Here is a 19,536-nt window from a genome sequence, read left to right as displayed (position 1 = left end):
AGAATTTCTCAGACAAGCAAAAAACTAAAAGAACACAGCAATACTAAACCTGTCATAAGGAAATATTGAAAGGTCTTCTCTAAATAGAAGAGAAGCAAGAATCTATAGGAAAGCGAAAATCACAATTGGAAAGTAAATCACTTAAATAAGCCAGTACACAGATTTAAAAAAATTTTTTTAAATACGATTTCTGTGAAAGCAATGACAACCACAATGAACAGCAAAAGCACAGGCATGCAGATGTAGAAGAGGACATCAAAATCATAAAATGTGGGGAAGGAGAGCAAGAAAATATACGTATATATTTTTCAGAATGTGTTTGAGCCTATATGACTACCAGTCTAAAGCAAATAGATATTGGAAGGGGTTAACATACTTGAAAAACAGGGTAGCCACAAATCAAAAACATATAATAGATTCACAAAAACCAAAGAAGAGAACACAAGCATAATATAAAAGATCGAACTCAAAAGGAAAAGAAGAAATACAAAATCAATTCGAAAACAAGGTTTAAAATGGCAATAAATACATATCAATAATTACCTTAAATGTCAATGGACTAAATGCTCCAATCAAAAGACACAGTGGCAGACCGGATTAAAAAAAAAAAACATGAGCCTACAACATGCTGCCTACAAGAGACCCACTATAGGGCAAAGGACACAGATTGAAAGCGAGGGGCTGGAAAAAGATGTCTTGTCATGGCATGAAATGACAAGAAAGCAAGGGTAGCCATACTCACATCAGACAAAACAGACTTTAAAACAAAGGCAATAAAGAAAGATAAAGAAGGACACTATATAATGATAAAAAGGATCAATACAAGAAGAGGATATTACACTCATCAACATATATGCACCTAATATGGGAGCACCCAAATACATAAAACAAATACTAACAAAGGGCAAAATTGACAGGAATACAATAATAGCAGGAGAATTTAACACCCCATCACATCAATGGGCAGATCTTCTAGATAGAAAATCAGTAAGGCAACAGAGATCCTAAAGGATACAATAGGACAGTTAGACTAATGATATTTTCAGGACATTAGATTTAAAAAAAAAACAAAGAACAACAAAAAAACCCAGAATACACATTCTTTTCAAGTGCACGTGGAACATTCTCTAGGATTGACCACATACTAGGGCACAAAACAAGCCTCAACAGATTAAGAGTATAGAGATTATTTCAGCATCTTTTCTGACCACAGTTGCATGAAACTAGAAATCAACCACAGAAAAACAAGAAAAAAAAAACCGATTACACGGAGACTAAGTAACATGTTACTGAAAAACCAATGGGTCAATGATGAAATCAAGAAGTAAATCAGGGCTTCCCTGGTGGCACAGTGGTTGAGAATCTGCCTGCTAATGCAGGGGACACGGGTTCAAGCCCTGGTCTGGGAGGATCCCACATGGCGCAGAGCAACTAGGCACGTGAGCCACAACTACTGAGCCTGCGCTCCGCAACAAGAGAGGCCACCATAGTGAGAGGCCCGCGCACCGCGATGAAGAGCGGCCCCCGCTTGCCACAAATAAAGCCCTCACACAGAAACGAAGACGCAGCACAGCAAAAATAAATAAACTCCTACCCCCAACATCTTCTTTAAAACAAACAGAAAACAATGCATATGCCCTTTTAAAAAGAAAGTAAATTAATAAATACCTTGAGACAAATGACAATGAAAACACAACCATACAAAATCTATGGGATGCAGCAAAAGCAGTTCTTGGAAGTTCATAGCAATACAGACTCTCTTCAAGAAACAAGAAAAATCTTAGACTTCCCTGGTGGCACAGTGGTTAAGAATCTGCCTGCCAACGCAGGGGACACAGGTTCGAGCCCTGGTCCGGGAAGATCCCACATGCCGCGGAGCAACTAAGCCCATGCACCACAACTGCTGAGCCTGTGTTCTAGAGCCCACGAGCCACAACTACTGAAGCCCGCGGGCCTAGAGCCCATGCTCCACAACAAGAGAAGCCACCGCAATGAGAAGCCCACACACTGCAATGAAGGGTAGCCCCCTGCTCACAGCAACTAGAGAAAGCCCACATGCAGCAATGAAGAGCCAACGCAGCCAAAATTAACTAAATAAACTTATTTTAAAAATTAAAAAAATTTTAAAAAGAAACAAGAAAAATCTCAAATAAAAAACCTAACCTACCACCTAGAAGAATTAGAAAAAGAAAAGCCAAGCCTAAAGTCAGCAGAAGGAAGGAAACAACAGAGATCAGAGAGGAAGTAGAGATTAAAAAGCAATAGAAAAAAAATCAATAAAACCAAGAGCTGGTTCTTTGAAAGGGTAAACAAAATTGACAAACCTCTGGCCAGGCTCACCAAGAAAAGAGAGAGGACCCAAATACAATAAATAAAAGAGGAGAAATTACAACTGATACCACAGAAAACCATACGAAACCATGAGAGAATACTATGAACAATTATATACCAACAAACTAAATAACTTAGAAGAAATGGACAAGTTTCTAGAAACACACAGCCCACCAAAACTGAATCAAGAAGATAATTTGAACAGATAAGAAGATAATTTGAACAGACCTATCACTGGAAGTGAAATAGAATCTGTAATAATAATAATAATAATAACAACTCTCTACAAAAGTCCAAGACCAGATGGCTTCATGGGCAAATTCTACCCAGCACACAAAGAAAAACTTAAACCAATCATTCTCAAACTCTTCCAAAAGACTGAAGAGGAGGGAACACTCCCAAAGACATTCTATGAAGCCACCATCACCCCAATACCAAAACCAGACAAGGACACTACCAAAAAAGAAAATTACAGGCCAATATGTTTGAATATAGATGCAAAAATTCTCCACAAAACATTAGCAAACCAAATCCAACAACATATAAAAAAAGATCATACCCATGACCAAGCTGGATCCATCCCAGGGTCACAAGGATGGTTCAGCATACGCAAAAATCAATGTAATACACCACAGCAACAAAACACAAAAACCACATGATCATCTCAATAGATGCAGAAAAAGCATTTGATAAAATTCAACATCCATTCATGATAAAAAAAAAATGCTTACAAAAGTGGGTATAGAGGGAACATTTCAACATAACAAAAGCTATTTATGACAAACCAACAGCCAACATAATACTCAACAGTGAAAACCTAAAAGCATTCTTGCTAAGGTCTGGAACAAGACAAGGATGCCCGCTCTCACCACTGCTATTCAAAAGAGTATTGGAAGTCCTAACCACAGCAATCAGACAAGTAAAAAGGTATCCAATTGGTAGGTAAGAGGTAAAACTGTCATTATATTCATATAACATGATACATATAGAAAACCCTAAAGACTCCACGCAGAAACTACTGGAACTGATAAATGAGTTCAGCAAGGTAGCAGGATACAAGATTAACATACGGAAGTGGGCTGCATTTTTTTACATTAACAATGAAATATCAGAAAGGGAATGTAAAACACGATCCTGTTTAAAATCACATCAAAAAATACTTAGGAATAAATCTGACCAATGAGGTGAAAGACTTATGGGCTGAGAACTATAAAACATTAATGAAGGAAACTGAAGAGGATTCAAAGAAATGGAAGGATATTCCATGCTCTTGGATTGGAAGAATTAACATTGTCAAAATGGCTGTACTACCCAATCTATAGATTTAATGCAATCCCTATCAAATTACCCATGACATTTTTCACAGAACTAGAATAATCCTAAAATTTACATGGAACCATAAAAGACCCAAAATATTACCAAAGCAATCCTGAGGAAAAAGAACAAAGCAGGAGATGTAACCCTCCCAGACTTCAGACAACACTACAAAGCTACAGTAATCAAAACAGCGCATGGTACTTGGCACAAAAACAGATATATGGACCAATGGAACACAACAGAGATCCCAGAAATAAACCCACACACCTACAGTCAATTAATCTTCGACAAAGGAGGCAAGAATTTACAATGAGGAAAAGAGAGTTGGGAACGTTGGACAGCCGCATGTAAATCAATGAAGTTAGAACACACCCTCACACCATACACAAAAATAAACTCAAAATGGCTTAAAGACTTAAACGTAAGACATGACACCATAAAACTCCTAGAAGAGAACACAGGGAAAACATTCTCTGACATAAAAGGTACCAATGTTTTCTTAGGTCAGCCTCCCAAGGCAGTAGAAATAAAAGCAAAAACAAACAAATGGGACCTAATCAAACATAAGCTTTTGCACAGCAAAGGAAACTGTAAACAAAAAGACAACCTACTGACTGGGAAAAAATATTTGCAAACGATGCAACTGACAAGGGATTAATGTCCAAAATACAGAAACAGCTCATACAACTCAATATCAAAAAAAAAAAATGGGAAGATCTAAATAGACATTTCTCTAAAGTAGACACACAAACGGCCAACAGGCACATGAAAAGATGCTCAGCATCGCTAGTTATCAGAAAAATGCAAATCAAAACTATGAGGTACCACCTCACACAGGTCAGAATGGCCATCAAAAAGTCTGTAAATAACATGCTGCAGAGGGTGTGGAGTAAAGGGAGCCTCCTACACTGTCGGTGGGAATGTACATTGGTGCAGCCACTATGGAGAACAGTATGGAGGTGCCTCAAAAAACTGAAAATAGAGCCACCATAGGACCCGGCAATCCCATTCCTGGGCATATATGCAGAGAAAACTCTAATTCGAAAAGATACATGCTCCCCAGTGTTCATAGCAGCACTACTTGCAATAGCCAGGGCATGGAAGCCACCTAAATGTCCATCGACAGATGAATGGATAGAGAAGATGTGGTGTGTATACACAGTGGAATACTACACACCCATAAAAACGAATGAAATAATGCCATGTGCAGCAACACAGATGGACCTAGAGATTATCATACTAAGTGAAGTCAGGCAGGCAGAGAAAGACAAATACCATGTGATATCCCTTATACGTGGAATCTAAAATACAGCACAAATGAGCTTATCTGGGAAACAGAAACAGACTCACAGATATAGGGAACAGACTTGTGGTTGCCAAGGGTCAGGGAGGTGGGGAGGGATGCACTGGGAGGTGGGATTAGCAGATATAAGCTACTATATATAGAATGGATAAACAAGGTCCTACTGTACAGCACAGGGAACTGTATTCCATATCCTGTGATAAACCACGACGGAAAAGAATATGAAAAAGAATGTATTTATGTGTATAACTGAATCACTCTGCTGTACGGCAAAAATTAACACAACACTGTAAATCAACTATTTTCCATAAAATAATTTTTTTTAAAAAAAGTACGTTTCCCCATGTACGTGACAGATCATCTGTGGCGGGACTAGGCACTGAGAAGAAACGTGGAAGAAATAACGAGTATCCTCGCCCTCCAGGGGTTTTACAGTCTCATCAGGAAAAGTTAACATGTCTTAATCCTGAAAATATTTAGTAATTAAGAAAAATACTTGGATTCATAGGAAGATGGCGGAAGAGTAAGAGGCAGAGATCACCTTCCTCCCCACAGATACACCAGAAATACATCTACACGTGGAACAACTCCTACAGAACACCTACTGAACGCTGGCAGAAGACCTCAGACCTCCCAAAAGGCAAGAAACTCCCCACGTACCTGGGTAGGGCAAAGGAAAAAAGGAAAAACAGAGACAAAAGGATAGGGACGGGACCTGCACCAGCGGGAGGGAGCCGTGAAGGAGGAAAGGTGTGCACACATTAGAAGCCCCTTCGCGGGTGGAGACTGCGGGTGGCGGAGGGGGAGAGCTTCGGCACCGCGGAGGAGAGCGCAGCCACAGGGGTGCGGAGGGCAAAGCGGAGAGATTCCCGCACAGACGATCGGGGCCGACCGGCACTCACCAGCCCGAGAGGCTTGTCTGCTCCCCCGCCGGGGCGGGCGGGGCTGCGAGCTGAGGCTCGGGCTTCGGTCGGAGCGCAGGGAGAGGACTGGGGTTGGAGGCGTGAACACAGCCTGAAGGGGGTTAGTGCGCCACGGCTGGCTGGGAGGGAGTCCGGGGAAAAGTCTGGAGCTGCCGAAGAGGCAAGAGACTTTTTCTCACCTCGTTTCCTGGTGCGCGAGGAGAGGGGATTCAGAGCGCTGCTTAAAGGAGCTCCAGAGACGGGCGCGAGCCGCGGCTAACAGCGCGGACCCCAGAGACGGGCATGAGACGTTAAGGCTGCTGCTGCCGCCACCAAGAAGCCAGTGTGCGAGCACAGGTCACTCTCCACACCCCCCTTCCGGGGAGCCTGTGCAGCCCGCCACTGCCAGAGTCCCGGGATCCAGGGACAACTTCCCCGGGAGAACGCACGGCGCGCCTCAGGCTGCTGCAACGTCACGCCGGCCTCTGCCGCCGCAGGCCCGCCCCGCACGCCGTGCCCCTCCCTACCCCCGGCCTGAGTGAGCCAGAGCCCCCGAATCAGCGGCTTCTTTAACCCCGTCCTGTCTGAGCGAAGAACAGACGCCCTCCAGCGACCTACACGCAGAGGCGGGGCCACATCCAAAGCTGAGCCCCGGGAGCTGTGCGAACAAAGAGGGAAATCTCTCCCAGCAGCCTCAGGAGCAGCGGATTAAAGCTCCACAATCAACTTGATGTACCTGCATCTGTGGAATACCTGAATAGACAACGAACCATCCCAAATTGAGGAGGTGGACTTTGGGAGCAAGATTTATTATTTTTTCCCCCTTTCCTCTTTTTGTGAGTGTGTATGTGTATGCTTATGTGTGAGATTTTGTCTGTATAGCTTTGCTTCCACCATTTTTCCTAAGGTTGTATCCGCCCGTTTTTTTAAACAAATTTTTCTTAATTATTTTTAATTTAATAACTTTATTATATTTTACTTTATTTTATTTTACTTTATCTTCTTTCTTTCTTCTTTCCTTCCTTCCCTCCTTCCTTCCTTCCTCCCACCCACCGTCCCTCCCTCCCTCCTTTCTTTCTTTCCTTTTCTTCTTTCTTCCTTCCTTCCTTCCCTCCTTTCTTTCTTTCTTTCTTCCTACTTCTACTAATTCTTTCTCTCTACTTTTTCTCCCTTTTATTCTGAGCCATGTGGATGAAAGGCTCTTGGTGCTGCAGACAGGAGTCAGTGCTGTGCCTCTGAGGTGGGAGAGCCAACTTCAGGACACTGGTCCACAAGAGACCTCCCAGCTCCCCATAATATCAAACGGCAAAAATCTCCCAGAGATCTCCATCTCAACACCAGCACCCAGCTTCACTCAATGACCAGCAAGCTACAGTGCTGGACACCCTATGCCAAACAACTAGCAAAACAGGAACACAACCCCACCCATTAGCAGAGAGGCTGCCTAAAATAATAAGTCCACAGACACCCCAAAACACACCACCAGATGTGGACCTGCCCACCAGAGAGACAACGTCCAGCCTCATCCACCAGAACACAGGCACTAGTCCCCTCCACCAGGAAGCCTACACAACCCAATGAGGCAACCTTAGCCACTGGGGACAGACATCAAAAACAACGGGAACTACGAACCTGCAGCCTGCAAAAAGGAGACCCCAAACACAGTAAGATAAGCAAAATGAGAAGACAGAGAAACAAACAGCAGATGAAGGAGCAAGATAAAAACCCACCAGACCTAACAAATGAAGAGGAAATAGGCAGTCTACCTGAAAAAGAATTCAGAATGATAGTAAAGATGATCCAAAATCTTGGAAATAGAATAGACAAAATGCAAGAAACATTTAACAAGGACCTAGAAGAACTAAAGAGAAAACAAGCAATGATGAACAACACAATAAATGAAATGAAAAACACTCTAGAAGGGATCAATAGCAGATTAACTGAGGCAGAAGAACGGATAACTGACCTGGAAGATAAAATAGTGGAAATAACTACTGGAGAGCAGAATACAGAAAAAAGAATGAAAAGAACTGAGGACAGTCTCAGAGAGCTCTGGGACAACATTAAATGCACCAACATTTGAATTATAGGGGTTCCAGAAGAAGAAGAGAAAAAGAAAGGGACTGAGAAAATATTTGAAGAGATTATAGTTGAAAACTTCCCTAATATGGGAAAGGAAATATTTAATCAAGTCCAGGAAGCACAGAGAGTCCCATACAGGATAAATCCAAGGAGAAATACACCAAGACACATATTAATCAAACTCTCAAAAATTAAATACAAAGAAAGCATATTAAAAGCAGCAAGGGAAAAACAACAAATAACACACAAGGGAATCCCCATAAGGTTAACAGCTGATCTCTCAGCAGAAACCCTGCAAGCCAGAAGGCAGTGGCAGGACATACTGAAAGTGATGAAGGAGAAAAACCTGCAACCAAGATTACTCTACCCAGCAAGGATCTCATTCAGATTTGACAGAGAAATTAAAAGCTTTACAGACAAGCAAAAGCTGAGAGAGTTCAGCACCACCAAACCAGCTTTACAACAAATGCTAAAGGAACTTCTCTAGGCAAGAAACACAAGAGAAGGAAAAGACCTACAATAACGAACCCAAAACAATTTAGAAAATGGGAATAGGAACATTCATATCGATAATTACCTTAAATGTAACTGGATTAAATGCTCCCACCAAAAGACACAGATTGGCTGAATGGATACAAAAACAAGACCCATATATATGCTGTCTACAAGAGACCCACTTCAGACCTAGAGACACATACAAACTGAAACTAAGGGGATGGAAAAAGATATTCCATGCAAATGGAAATCAAAAGAAAGCTGGAGTAGCAATTCTCATATCAGACAAAATAGACTTTAAAATAAAGACTATTACAAGAGACAAAGAAGGACACTACATAATGATCAAGGGATCAATCCAAGAAGAAGATATAACAATTGTAAATATTTATGCACCCAACATAGGAGCGCCTCAATACATAAGGCAAATACTAACAGCCATAAAAGGGGAAATCGACAGTAACACATTCATAGTAGGGGACTTTAACACCCCACTTTCACCAATGGCCAGATCATCCAAAATGAAAATAAATAAGGAAACACAAGCTTTAAATGATACATTAAACAAGATGGACTTAATTGATATTTATAGGACATTCCATCCCAAAACAACAGAATACACATTTTTCTCAAGTGCTCATGGAACATTCTCCAGGATAGATCATATCTTGGGTCACAAATCAAGCCTTGGTAAATTTAACAAAATTGAAATTGTATCAAGTATCTTTTCCGACCACAAAGCCATGAGACTAGATATCGATTACAGGAAAAGATCTGTAAAAAATACAAACACATGGAGGCTAAACAATACACTACTTAATAACGAACTGACCACTGAAGAAATCAAAGAGGAAATTTAAAAATACCTAGAAACAAATGACAATGGAGACACGACGACCCAAAACCTATGGGATGCAGCAAAAGCAGCTCTAAGAGGGAACTTTATAGCAATACAAGCCCACCTTAAGAAACAGGAAACATCTCGAAAAAACAACCTAACCTTGCACGTAAAGCAATTAGAGAAAGAACAAAAAAACCCCAAAGGTAGTAGAAGGAAAGAAATCATAAAAATCAGATCAGAAATAAATGAAAAAGAAATGAAGGAAACGATAGCAAAGATCAATAAAACTAAAAGCGGTTCTTTGAGAAGATAAACAAAATAGATAAACCATTAGCCAGACTCATCAAGAAAAAAAGGGAGAAGACTCAGATCAATAGAATTAGAAATGAAAAAGGAGAAGTAACAAGTGACACTGCAGAAATACAAAAGATCATGAGAGATTACTACAAGCAACTCTATGCCAATAAAATGGACAACCTGGAAGAAACGGACAAATTCTTAGAAATGCACAACCTGCCAAGACTGAACCAGGAAGAAATAGAAACTATAAACAGACCAATCACAAGCACTGAAATTGAAACGGTGATTAAAAATCTTCCAACGAACAATAGCCCAGGACCAGATGGCTTCACAGGCGAATTCTATCAAACATTTAGAGAAGAGCTAACACCTATCCTTCTCAAACTCTTCCAAAATATAGCAGTGAGAGGAACACTCCCAAATTCATTCTACGAGGCCACCATCACCTTGATACCAAAACCAGACAAGGATATCACAAAGAAAGAAAACTACAGGCCAATATCACTGAGGAACATAGATGCAAAAATCCTCAACAAAATACTAGAAACAGAATCCAACAGCACATTAAAAGGATCATACACCATGATCAAGTGGGGTTTATTCCAGGAATGCAAGGATTCTTCAATATACGGAAATCAATCAAGGTGATAAACCATATTAACAAATTGAAGGAGAAAAACCATATGATCATCTCAATAGATGCAGAGAAAGCTTTTGACAAAATTCAACACCTATTTATGACAAAAACCCTCCAGAAAGTAGGCATAGAGGGAAGTTTCCTCAACATAATAAAGGCCATATATGACAAACCCACAGCCAACATCATTCTCAATGGTGAAAAGCTGAAAGCATTTCCACTAAGATCAGGAACAAGACAAGGTTGTCCACTCCCACCACTCTTATTCAATATAGTTTTCGAAGTTTTAGCCACAGCAATCAGAGAAGAAAGGGAAATAAAAGGAATCCAAATCAGAAAAGAAGAAGTAAAGCTGTCACTGTTTGCAGATGACATGATACTACACATAGAGAATCCTAAAGATGCTACCAGAAAACTACTAGAGCTAATCAATGAATTTGGTAAAGTAGCAGGATACAAAATTAATGCCCAGAAATCTCGGCAGTCCTATACACTAATGATGAAAAATCTGAAAGTGAAATCAAGAAAACACTCTCATTTACCATTGCAACAAAAAGAATAAAATATCTAGGAATAAACCTACCTAAGGAGACAAAAGACCTGTATGCAGAAAATTATAAGACACTGATGAAAGAAATTAAAGATAATACAAATAGATGGAGAGAGATACCATGTTCTTGGATTGGAAGAATCAACACTGTGAAAGTGAGTCTACTACCCAAAGCAATCTACAGATTCAATGCAATCCCTATCAAACTATCACTGGCATTTTTCACAGAACTAGAACAAAAAATTTCATAATTTGTATGGTAACACAAAAGACCCCGAATAGCCAAAGCAATCTTGAGAACAAAAAACGGAGCTGGAGGAATCAGGCTCCCTGACTTCAGACTATACTACAAAGCTACAGTAATCAAGACAGTATGGTACTGGCACAAAAACAGAAAGATAGATCAATGGAACAGGATAGAAAGCACAGAGATAAACCCACGCACATATGGTCACCTTATCTTTGATAAAGGAGGCAGGAATGTACAGTGGAGAAAGGACAGCCTCTTCAATAAGTGGTGCTGGGAAAACTGGACAGGTACATGTAAAAGTATGAGATTAGATCACTCCCTAACACCATACACAACAATAAACTCAAAATGGATTAAAGACCTAAATGTAAGGCCAGACACTATTAAACTCTTAGAGGAAAACATAGGCAGAACACTCTATGACATAAATCACAGCAAGATCCTTTTTGACCCACCTCTTAGAGAAATGGAAATAAAAACAAACAAATGGGACCTAATGAAACTTAAAAGCTTTTGCACAGCAAAGGAAACCATAAACAAGACCAAAAGACAACCCTCAGAATGGGAGAAGATATTTGCAAATGAAGCAACTGTCATAGGATTAATTTCCAAAATTTACAAGCAGCTCATGCAGCTCAATAACAAAAAAACAAACAACCCAATCCAAAAATGGAGAAATAGACATTTCTCCAAAGAAGATATACAGACTGCCAACAAACACATGAAAGAATGCTCAACATCATTAATCATTAGAGAAATGCAAATCAAAACTACAATGAGATATCATCTCACACCAGTCATAATGGCCATCAACAAAAAATCTAGAAACAATAAATGCTGGAGAGGGTGTGGAGACAAGGGAACACTCTTGCACTGCTGGTGGGAATGTGAATTGGTACAGCCACTATGGAGAACAGTATGGAGGTTCCTTAAAAAACCACAAATAGAACTACCATACGACCCAGCAATCCCACACTACTGGGCATATACCCTGAGAAAACCATAATTCAAAAAGAGTCATGTACCACAATGTTCATTGCAGCTCTATTTACAATAGCCCAGAGATGGAAACAACCTAAGTGCCCATCATTGGATGAATGGATAAAGAAGATGTGGCACATATTTCAATGGAATATTACTCAGCCATAAAAAGAAACGAAATTGAGCTATTTGTAATGAGGTGGATGGACCTAGAGTCTTTCATACAGAGTGAAGTAAGTCAGAAAGAGAAAGACAAATACCGTATGCTAACACATATATATGGAATTTAAGAAAAAAAATATCATGAAGAACCTAGGGGTAAGACAGGAATAAAGACACAGACCTACTAGAGAACAGACTTGAGGATATGGGGAGGGGGAAGGGTGAGCTGTGACAAAGAGAGAGAGAGGCATGGACATATATACACTACCAAACGTAAGGTAGATAGCTAGTGGGAAGCAGGCACATAGCACAGGGATATCAGCTCGGTGCTTTGTGACCGCCAGGAGGGGTGGGATAGGGAGGGTGGGAGGGAGGGAGATGCAAGAGGAAAGAGATATGGGAACATATGTATATGTATAACTGATTCACTTTTTTATAAAGCAGAAACTAACACACCATTGTAAAGCAATTATACCCCAATAAAGATGTTAAAAAAAAAAAAAAAGAAAAATACTTTAGCAACAGCCATGCAACACTATTTAAATACTGTAGCGCAGAAAAGAACAAGGCTGATGAGATAACTACCCTCAACTCTAAACCATGCTACCCAGTTCCTCAAATTACCTAATTTTGTTGAATTAAAAAGCACTCTACTGTGACAGGGCGAGAGAGAGGCATGGACATATATACACTAACAAACGTAAGGTAGATAGCTAGTGGGAAGCAGCCGCATAGCACAGGGAGATCAGCTCGGTGCTTTGGGACCGCCTGGAGGGGTGGGATAGGGAGGGTGGGAGGGAGATGCAAGAGGGAGGAGATATGGGAACATATGTATATGTATAACTGATTCACTTTGTTATAAAGCAGAAACTAACACATCATTGTAAGGCAATTATACCCCAATAAAGATGTTTAAAAAAAAAAAAGCGCTCAAGCAAAGGTCTACGTCTGTGGGGAGTCTCGCTCTCTCCTGCACACCTCGCACGGATCTCAGCCTGTCCCTGGCGACCTGCTCTCTCCTGCCACTCCTCACTCATCTGCCGTGTTCCAGTCACACTCGGCCACAAGCATGTCACCTTCAACTGTCCCCTCCCCACACCTCCTGTCTGTGCCTCACCTGCTTCGTTCACTTGGCTGCACAGACGTTCACGCTGCTCCATCCCCGTCACCGTCGGCGGATTCCTGTCCCTCCCGGAAATCTGAACAGGCTTCTAGTTGCCTCCGGGCCTCCGGTCTCTTCCATTTCCCAGTGTCCTCCAGACTTTTGAAGGAGCAATTTATCTGAAATAGAATTCTGGTTGTCACATGCCTGCTAGAAAGAGGGAAGGACCCAGACTGTGATGTTTCGTATCTTTCTTAATCTCTTGTGCCATCCTCACCGCACCCCCTCATTCCCAGCGGTCACACAGGTTTCCTTGCTGCTGCTTGTATGAGGGAACTCCCATTCCTACCTGGCAAGCTTCCCTGTTCACTAAGGCCTGTAAAGCTTTTCCTCATGCTCCCAGCCTGTCTCTGTAGCTTCTTCCTCTTCTAGCTTTAGTGCTGTGACCCAGTAAAACAAATGCCTCAGAGACGGCACTTGGTTACTCTTCAATCTATTTCTCCACTGCTGTGACAAAGCACAAGCAACAACAACAAAAAAAATGGATCAGTTGGACCATGTCAAAACTTAAAACCTTAGTGTTTCAAAAGGCACAACGGAGTAAAAAGACAACCCATAGGATGGGGGAAATATTGCAAGCCTGTACCTGATAAGGGGCTGATATCCAGGATATAAAAGGAACTACTACAACTCAACAAAAAGACAACCTGATTTTAAAACGAGCAAAGGACCTAAGTGTCCACTGACAGATGAATGGATAAAGAAGATGTAGCACATATATACAATGGAATATTACTCAGCCATGAAAAGAAATGAAACTGAGTTATCTGTGGTGAGATGGATGGACCTAGAGTCTGTCATACAGAGTGAAGTAAGTCAGAAAGAGAAAAATACCGTATGTTAACACATATATATGGAATCTAAAAAAAAAAACAAAAAACAAAAAACAGATCTGAAGAACTAGGGGCGGGACAGGAATAAAGACGCAGAGGTAGAGAATGGACTTGAGGATATGGGGAGGGGGAAGGGTAAGCTGGGACAAAGTGATAGAGTGGCGTGGACATATATACACTACCAAATGTAAAATAGATAGCTAGTGGGAAGCAGCCGCATAGCACAGGGAGATCAGCGCGGTGCTTTGTGTCCACCTAGAGGGGCGGGATACAGAGGGTGGGAAGGAGGGGGACACAAGAGGGAGGGGATATGGGGATATATGTATATGTATAGCTGATTCACTTTGTTATAAAGCAGAAACTAACACAACAATGTAAAACAATTATACTCCAATAAAGATGTTAAAAAAATAAGTAAATAAAATGAGCAAAGGACTTGAATAGACATTTCTCCAAAGAAGATGTATAAATGGCCACTAAGCACAAGAAAAGATGCTCAGCATCACCGATCACCAGGGCAAAGCACAACTACAACTATGAGACGCGCCCTCACACCCACCAGGATGGCCACCAACCAAAAACAAACCAACAAAAATCGCAGTAAGTGCTGGTGAGGGTGTGGAGAAATTGGCACCCTTATGCACCGTCGGCAGAAACATAAAACGGTACAGCCGTGGTGGAAAACATTATGGTAGCTCCTCAAATTTTTTAAAAAGAATTACCCTACGATCCAGCAATTCTACTGGGTATGTACCCCAAAGAACTGAAAGCGAGGTCTCCATGAGACATGTATACGTGTTCGTAGCAGCATTACTCACAATAACCAAAAACTGGAAGCAAACCAAGTGTATACCCACTGATGTATAAACAGAATGTGGTCCATACATACACCAGACTATGATTCAGCCTTAAAAAGAAGGAAACTCTGAAAGGAAGGAAAAAATTCAGGAAATTCAATGTGGCTGAACCTTGAGGATGTAATACTAAGTGAAATAAGCCCGTCACAAAAGGGCAAATGCTATAAGATCTCTACTCACATGAGGTGCCTGGAGAGGTCAAATGCACAGAGGCAGGAAGTAGACGGTGGGGGCCAGGGGCTCCGGGAGTGGGGAGGGGAATGAAGGGGAAGCTAGTGTTTAATGGGGACAGAGTTTCAGTTTGGGACGATGGAAAGTTCTGGAGATGGGCGGTGACGATGGCCACACAACGCTGTGAATATACCTAATGCCGCTTAACTGTACACTTAAAAGTAGCTAAAATGGGAAGTTATATGTGTATTTCACAATTTTTAAAAAAGAGAAAAAGGAGACAACGCTAGTTAAGCCAGTGAGCGCTGAAGAGGAGATCGGAAAGATTCTATCGTGGGCACCTTCTTCTGTCCTCGAGACCGTCACTGAACGCTCTTAAACCAAGTTTTCAAAACCACAAATCCACAAAGAATTAAATTATAACCAAATGCATCAGAGTGTGCGCGCGTGCACGTCCACATTCTCCTGTAGCTTCCATCACATCTGAAAAGGGTTTTGACCCAGAAAAGAGCCAGCATTTACTGTGCTAAACCAAAGAACAATGGCTGGAGAAGCAGTTCTGGAGAGACAGAAGGAGGCCCTCTGAATAGCTGCTGGCCCACAAAAGCAACGAGAACCCAGACATCAGTGGCCAAAACTAACTTTCAGACTTTGGAGGCTGGGCTGTCTGCCCACTGAGCTGCGTAGGGCTTTGGTGTTAGGTTGCAAAGCTCTAGGGCTTCTGAGGTTATGCATCTAGATCTTAGAGGCCAAGGTGACACACTGAGACCCTCACTGCTGGAAAGGGGGCGCTGCGGGGGGAGGGGAGGAGGCCCTGTGGAGAGGGGTAGCTCGCCTCTGTGACTCAGCCTAAGTCACCCGGTTAGGGACGGCAGCCCCGCCTGAAACAGCGCTGCAGGCGCCCAGCACCGGGAGGGCCCGCCTGCCCAGGGTGCAGGCGTGAGAACCCGTCCCATAGACACACACGTCGGGACGGAGGCACGTGGGTCACAAAGCTCCGTCGTGTAACTGTTGGCTGCCTTTGGTGTGTTTGTTCTCTGACGTTTGGAGTGGCACGGGCTCCAAAGCTGGTCCCTGGGCCCCGGAAGGGAGGAGGGGCTGGTGCCCTGGGGGGTGGTCCTGACGCGCAGGAAGGAGGGTGGGGATGCTTTCTCCACGCAGTGAGATGCTCTGTGAGAATTCTGTTACACAGCTGCCCGACGAGGCAGCGAGTTGGGAGGTAAGCACAGGATGACGCACGCTCCGTGGGCAACGTGTGATGACCTGGTGGTCCCAAGAAGCCACGGCAGCCAAAGCACCCGGCCCCTCCCGAGGGCAGCGCGGGCAGCCCTGCTCGGGTCCCCACGTGCCCACAACTTCCCACTGGGACCTTCCGCGGGGCCGGTGCCCACCCGAAAGCAGCCTGCGCGGCTCCTGGACTCCTTTCCATCACTGGGCAGGGGAAACGTGCCTCCATTCGCGTCCTGGGGATGTGCAGAGGCTTCAGGGAAGCAGGTGGGTCTCTGCAGACGGGCTGCACCGCCCTGGCTGTCGGGGGCCTCACGGCTCCGTTCCCGGTGTCGCGTCCCATCAGCGTGACAGGAGCATCACACCGGACGTACTGCACATCTCCCGGGTCCTCGTCCCTCTGACACCGAGCAGAGGACTGTCCCCACGAGCGTACAGCGGCCTCCTGCTTCCCTCTGGGCCTCGGGCCGTGAGCGGAACAGAGAAGGAGATGCATCTGACCTCTGCTGCCTCCCTGACCCCAGGCGGTCAGGCTCAAGGGCACCGCAGAGCCCAGAGCCCGTGTGGAGAAGCCCGGAGAGTTCTGAGAAGGAGGCAGCTGCCTTGCTGTGCGCAATCTGGGGAAATGACGGGATTTTCTAAGGTCGTTACTGAGACCCACGGATCCATCTTAACAAGAACAACAGAACAGGCCCTCCTCCCAGTCACGTCTTGAGCGCGACCTTCCAGAATTCGAGACCTAAACTCCAGCATCACCTGCACCTTACACTAACTCGCCGCCAGTGTGACACGCCGGACAGGTGTGTCAGAGACGGGCGTGGCTTGTATTGGCACGGATTGACGCTGCTAACGTGTTGTTTGAGCACCATTTGCACACTTTCCGAGCGGTAGTCTCTTCTCTCTGATGATTTTATTTCAGCACCTGCCCTGGAGAGGTAATGGTGGACAGAGCACGGGGCACTTCCCCTGAAATTGCTAAAAGAAAAAAAAAAAAAACCCAATAAACGGCCCCAGCTGTCCTGAACGCCCCCAGCTGTCCTGATTATTTTTAGTCGGGATTTATCATTGGTAAACTTTGTTTTGTGTATGCATGTAAGATACTTGGGTTTTATTTCAATTTACCATTTCCGGATTTTTTCCTAATACAGAAATTAGGTATGACTGTCGTCATTACCATCACCTGGTATCATGACAACAGAATGAAGATGATGCCAATCTTGGATTGTGGACAGTGACACTTCTCTTCCTTAGAATAATGTCCTTTTCTATGGAAAGTTATCTAGAGAAGGAATGATAGCGTGCTAATTATGTTGGCACCTAGACACACACACACACACACAATCTATTTTCCCCAGAAAAACGCTTGAACGTTTGAAAGCCGCTGCCTGTATATAATACGAAACAAAGTTATTTTCTGAGTGTGGATACAATATATCAGAGTTTAAGAACTGGTGACAAGATAGCACAATTCACAGCTCTTTTTCACAGCTGGTAAAGCTCATTTCAACAGCCCAGGAAAACTAGCAACAGTTGCTCTGGGATCAGTGAAGCGCAGGAAACAAAAGCAGCCTCTTTGGAATAATACCTCAACATGAAGCACGGAAGAGGGGGCATAACCGCTAATCCTGAACACAGTCACATCACCAGCTTTCAGCACACACTGACGAACTTACAGATGCTATAGCCAACTGCCCAGTTAACAGCCCCGGTTAGACTCCCCGAGAAGCACCTGCAAGAACAGTGCTTGTCCCGAAAGAAGAGCCACAGAAACCGCAGGGACCATGCACTTCAAGGGTCAGTGAACAGCTCGGAGCAGGGAGCCCTGGCGGAGGGCACAGCCCCTGTGAGGGGAGGGCTGCAGGGCGCCCCCCGCCCCCGCAACGCCCGGGCAAGGCGTGTCATTCACGGAGAAGCCCCAAATGAGAAAATTCTGCCTGAAGCCAACGTTACCTGATGCTTCCAAAACCACAAACTGGTAGAGGTGGCGCAGAGTCATTGGTCCCGAGCTGCAGTGTCCCTGTACAGTTGGTACCCAACCAGGCTCCTCTGGGCTGACGCACAGCAAGCCAAACGCCGAGACGCCCGGGTCTGTTGGCCAGGCAGCCAAGCCAGGAGAGGGGAGGGCAAACCTCAGCTCTGGCGTCCCGGAAGGGAAGGGGCTCGGGGTATTTACGCGATAACGAATAAAGAAGCAGGGCCACCTGAGGCGTGGGGAGCGCGGGGAAAGGTGATGATTGGAGAAAGCTGCGGGACTTCTTCTGCGCAGGCGCAGGCGCAGCTGGGCTACAGGCCGCTGCACGGTCTAAAGGGCGCTGGGCGGGCCCTCGCGCAGGCCCGGCTCGGGAATCGGTGGTCCCATCCGGCCGCAACCAGTTCAGCTCCAACTGGACGCAGCTGATTCCAAGCTGCTGGGAAACAACCCGGGCAAACAGCCTATTGCTTAGGCTGCGTGCTGCCTGGTGGACACGCAAGTCTTAACTGACCTTGATTAGGGCAGGTGAAAAGGATTTGACTCGTGACCCACGGACTCGCAGTCAGATGTCTGAGCTGCAGGTGGCCTGTGGCGGCTGTACGGTCATGGGGTGTCTGGGCATCCCCCTCCACCCAAGTCCACGACCTGCCGCTGGTACCCCAGGCGTTCTCCGGGACCCTGGGCGCTCACCAGTCGGCCTGGAAGTGGAGTCCAGGCCCAGGCTGCAGGCAGGGACGCGGCCCCGGGGCGGAGGGCGAATCTGCCGGTTGGGATCTCGAGTTTTCCTTAGTCCCCAGCTGTTTCCTCACCCCAAGGAGGCCTGTGATAGGGACTCGACGATCGATCACCAACGCGGGCAGGGTCCCCGAGCAGGTCCTGGGCGAGCGAGGCCTCTCCTGCCCGCCCCCGGGTCCCCAGCTCCGGAGCACGAGGCGGCGGCCGGGAGGAATGAGCCGGACTGAGCCGAGAGCCGGCGGGCGCTGCCCGGGGCGGGGTGGCCCCCAAGTGCCCGCCGCCGCTCTCAGGCCGGGCTCCCTTCGCGGGCCGCAGCGCTGACGCAGGCCTGCGTCCTCACCCAGCCACCGCCCCCGCGCCCGCCCCTGCAGCTCCCGGCGCGCGACCCCCGCGGGCGGCCGTCCCCCGGAACGCAGGCTCCGCGCGCC

The 19,536-nt window shown here is 44.8% G+C and overlaps 1 long non-coding RNA gene across 17 annotated transcripts in view; it reads right to left on the bottom strand.

Annotated features, from left to right (window-relative positions):
- Positions 1-19,458, bottom strand: part of LOC114901526 — a 34,351-nt gene extending 14,893 nt beyond the window's left edge. For 8 of the 17 annotated variants that reach the window (XR_003795204.1, XR_003795200.1, XR_003795193.1 and 5 more), the window contains exons 1-3: positions 19,064-19,458; positions 18,352-18,806; positions 13,269-13,757 (exon numbers count right to left, since the gene is read on the bottom strand). This is a non-coding gene — a long non-coding RNA (uncharacterized LOC114901526). Of the gene's footprint in view, positions 1-13,268; positions 13,758-16,565; positions 17,377-18,351; positions 18,810-19,063 lie in introns of all 17 variants that reach the window. The other 9 variants (XR_003795196.1, XR_003795205.1, XR_003795198.1 and 6 more) reach the window with 6 other exon arrangements.
- Positions 19,459-19,536: the final 78 nt, after the last annotated feature.

Source organism: Monodon monoceros, unplaced genomic scaffold, assembly GCF_005190385.1.
Source record: "Monodon monoceros isolate NGI ecotype Baffin Bay Population unplaced genomic scaffold, NGI_Narwhal_1 Super_Scaffold_2, whole genome shotgun sequence".
In the NCBI taxonomy this organism is placed as follows: Eukaryota; Metazoa; Chordata; class Mammalia; order Artiodactyla; family Monodontidae; genus Monodon; species Monodon monoceros.
Note: the sequence above shows the minus strand (reverse complement) of the source record. Positions and strands in the feature narration are given on the sequence as shown.